Raw genomic sequence first — 4,617 nt, forward strand, 5'->3', positions numbered from 1 at the left:
AGCGCACACATCTTGGTATGTGCTGTTGTTGCTCACATCTGTGTTTTAATGAATGGCTGGATGCATTTTAGTTTTGTGTTTATGGGACGTCGAAATGGCCTACACTCTATCGTTATTCAATTGTCCATGCATTGTAAAATCACTTATATTTTACACAAAATGCATGATGCAGACATGTTCTTACTACAACAAGATATTTCATACCGCCTTCCAGCTATCCTTCTCTCATTACTTCTCCTTTTCCTGAATTCGTCTTAAATATCGTCCCTACTGCTTTCTTTCTTATCAATTCTTGCCTTCAAGGGAATCAACACTATAACGGATAATCACGTCTGCCATTGGTTGTCTCTCTTGTACTGCGATCCGCGGTGCCAAAGCCGATAGAGGAAGTTTGCCCAGTTATCAGGGCAGTACATGGAATTGGTGAAGCACTTTCCTTAAAAACTCAAGAAGAAGAAGAAGAAGAAGAAGAACAACAACAACAACAACAACAACAACGACGACGACGACGAAGTATTAGGAGTACATGTTCTCCTTTGTCACATTGTGGACACGGCACCAACTTCATGTAAACAGATTTGTACAATGTTTTTTGAAAGTCCATTTTTATCAATGCTGAGGGACCCTCATAATTATATACAACGTAAACTGCTGCATATTTTTCTTCTTTTCCAGTAATACATGCTACATATTTCTATAACTAGATGAAACAATTTTGAGCCACAATAACGTCGCAATTTTGATATTAAAAATTATCAATTATAAAAAAAGTACCACATCTGATAAAATACACGACGAAAAGTTTTAAGAGAGGCAATTGCAAGCATAAATCAGCCAACTTATTTAAGTCTGTGACAGTGTCTTTTCCCCGCTGACTTTCTCCTCCCATCGTCTACTGAGAGAAGTAGTCTGTGTCATACGGGTATCAAACTAGCCAGCGTGCTCGTCTATGGGACACCGTTGCTCTAATCCTAAATGATATATCCGATGAATACTTGATTGAAATAGACCTGATTAATCGGTCTTCTCTGTGTGTGTGTGTGTGAGAGAGAGAGAGAGAGAGAGAGAGAGAGAGAGAGAGAGAGAGAGAGAGAGAGAGAGAGAGAGAGAGCAAATCGGCAAAAAACAAAATATAATGTGATAGCTAAAAATTCTAATTAAATTTTTCTGTTATTGAGAGGGCTTGTTACTTTCTGCGTTTTGAAATACCTTTATGCATCGTGTACTGTAGGCAGAATTTTGAAAATATCGACAGTCATAAATTTAGTCATACTTTCTTCATGTTAACAATGCAACTCTAAAATTATCAATAATAATAAAGCAAGATTTGTGTAGCGCCTACTCACATAAGTAAGGAGCATGCTCTTAGTTCTTACCATCTTTTCCGCTTATTGCTACTTCCATACTCGTCTTCCTTTGTAAAATCACGATACTCTCAGTCCGTGTTACTTGGTTCCTCTTTGTGGTTTCTGTTTTCTGTATTTGTCTTTTATTCGTCATCAGTGCTGTTGTTTATCCTTCCGTCGTTCATATGTTGTTCGTGTGTTTTTCGGTACCTCGTATGGTGTCCTTGTCTCATTCTTGTGCTAAAGCTCTAAGAGCATGCTCCTTACTAGTGTGAGTAGGCGCTACACAAATCTTGTTTTGTTTTGTTTTGTTTTGTTTTTTTGTTTTGTTTTTTTGTAGTTACGCTTTGAATACCAGTTTAGCAACATTACATAACTAGCGAGTGAGTCTAAAAGCTGGCGCCGATGATGAGTATTTGCGGTGAAGCTCAATCAGTACTTAATAGTTGTCAGACGAGAGATCTTGAGAAACATCAACTGACTGCACTAATCGGTCATCAGGACGGTGTATGACCCACTCCAAAGTGTGATCTTTTTTATGAGTGGACGCTGAACGAGATGAAAAGTGTGCAATAATTCTGACATTTTGACATGGTTAGGATGAGACTTCTTGTCTAAATGCATATTAACATCTCCAAGAAGCACTGTGGGTCCAATGCTGAAATTCTGAGAAAAAGGTAGATGCTATGAATTTGTTCTTGGCGTTCGGTGGGGGTCTATACATCCAGAGCAGGTGCATCGAGCAATATGGAGCCGAAAAAAGAGACTTGTAAACATTCAAACGATGTACGTGGGAACGATAAAGCAGTAAAAGACAGGTACTTGGCAAGTGATCTAGCATTGCCGCCCCCTCGTGTAGGCAGGCGGAAAAATTTCAGACAGTAGAAAACTGGAGAGATCGACACACAAGCTGTCGTCGCCCTGCTGCTGTTTAAGCCACGTGTCGGTGATGATGAAAATATCGAGGTGGCGATCTGTTACAAACTCGACAATGTCAACACGCTTCAGTGACTGTTGTGATGATAAAGACTGAGCTTTGAAAAGCCCAGCATGGAAGCGAGTGTTCAGTTGTAGTAGGCATCCTGTTCTCATACAACCATGTTGATTTGGTTGGTCGCGTTTGCAGCTGGTGCTGGTGTTGCAAATGATGATGTTATCACTTTGATCGCAGCGATGCTGATGCTGACGACGGCCGCCATGTAACGGGGCTTCATTTTTTTCTTCTGAGAATTCTTACAAGGGCTGTGATCTGTTGAAAGTACTAAGCACGCTGCGGAAGGGAGTGTTCAAATAACGAGTGTGGGAAACATGATCCGTTACAGAGTTGACAACACACAATGAATGTGTTTCGCAATGAATGAGAAAGTAATACGATAATAGTTTCTTGTGCAGATAATACTGAATCAATTTAGTGGCTTTAACTTTATTCGCGTGTTTATGTATAATGTGCGGGTTACGCCAAACTGCTACTTTTTCTTTGTAAAAGAGCTTTTTTTCCGATGTGAGTCAATATCCAGTTCTAAGGATTACAAATTTAGAAATTAGGAGTATTTTAGGTCTGTAACTGTTTTTTTTTTTCACCCCAGCGCCAATATTTTTAGGCCTATCAGGTTTTTTGTGAACACTTGCTAGCATTTAGCTGTAAAAGTCTGTATTATAAAATAAAATTTACCACTCCCTTTTTTTCTTAAATAAATCCGATTCTTTTTGATGCTTTGTACATTGCAGTATAGACTTGTGCGACTAGTTTTCTGCTGTCAGCTGAAGGTTCTCAGATTTACCCACGGCAGCGCGATGTGAAGCGAACTACCACAGAGTTACATTAATCGTTTGTGTCTTGTACATGCACTGTGTGGGAAGCTGTTGTTTCTTGTGGACACATCTTCCAACCAGGTTCCGAGACAGCAAATTGCACCAAAATTCACTTAGACTTCCATTCATCTCTAAAATTTGAACAAAATTGCAACAGCGTTTGAAAAAAGATTCCAGTCAATACACTTCAGAATGTTTGTGTTTGAGAAACGTTGCAAAAAATGTCTCGACAACATTTGTCCTCACTGAAGCAGACTAAAAACCTCTGAGTGTTCCTTTTTCAGGAAGGAAATGAAAAAAAAAAAAGATTGATCAGTAGAAAAAAAAATGCTTGAAAGAATTTGCCGTCATTTGAAACTTTAACAATTTTCGTGGCCATCGCGGCAAGGTAATATAAGAAGAAAGTAATTTTGATGCCGCTGTACAAAAAATCAGGTCTTTCTTTCAGTCTTCTTGAATATTTGTAATATGAGGAAAATGAGTGCTTGTGAACCAATGTTGGTCTATTTGCCTGTGCGCGTATGTCTGTCGATGAAAGATGGTAATGTGTCTTCAAACACACACACACACCGGCAAACAGACAGGCAGACGAACAGACAAGGAGACAGGCAGACAGACATACTGGAGTGTGTTAAAAGATAAATGCTTCATAGAGTAAGCAAAGTTGCCCAACATACTAGGCAAAAGGGGATGTTTGTTTAGTCTATGAAGCATTTACACACTCCTGTCTGTCTGTCTGTCTGTCTGTCTGTCTGTCTGTCTGTCTGTCTGTCTGTCTGTCTGTCTGTCTGTCTGTCTGTCTGTCTGTCTGTCTGTCTGTCTGTCTGTCTGTCTGTCTGTGGTATACATAGACCAAAGACACTAAACATGAACAAAACACCCACAATCTCATTCATGGAAACTTATTGATTTGCTGAAAAGATATTTACTCCCAAAACAGATTAACAACGCATTTTTTGTTCACTTAATTTGATACACATAGATCACTTTCTGCAGAAAGTTGCTTGTTTTTCCCTTTTTTTTCATATTACTTGTGCTTGCTCGACTATCTGTGTGTGTGTGTGTGTGGAACTGAGTTTTATTTTAGTCAAAACATATGGCTACTGTGGAAGTAAGGACACAACACTGACAGAACTCCTCTCAGTTTTCCCCGTGTTTTCCCTAGTTAGCGCAGCGTACAAACAAATAACCACCCATATCCTCCTCTCTGTGGATAGGAAACAAATGTGTGATCAGCGCGACTCCGTCTCCTCAGTGTGCCGGATTGTCTTTAAAAGAATAACAAGAAATGAACACCTGGTTAAAATTAAACGCCCACGGTGAAAAAAATTTTCTTTTTACGACGAACTTCCTTAACTCGAACCTTCCGTAACTCGATTTTGTTCATTGGTCGCTTGAAGCTTCGACTTGTAGAACAGCATACTCACTCAGACATACTCACAAATTGTAACAACAAGGG

The sequence above is a fragment of the Pomacea canaliculata genome, linkage group LG2, assembly GCF_003073045.1.
Source record: "Pomacea canaliculata isolate SZHN2017 linkage group LG2, ASM307304v1, whole genome shotgun sequence".
Taxonomy (NCBI): domain Eukaryota; kingdom Metazoa; phylum Mollusca; class Gastropoda; order Architaenioglossa; family Ampullariidae; genus Pomacea; species Pomacea canaliculata.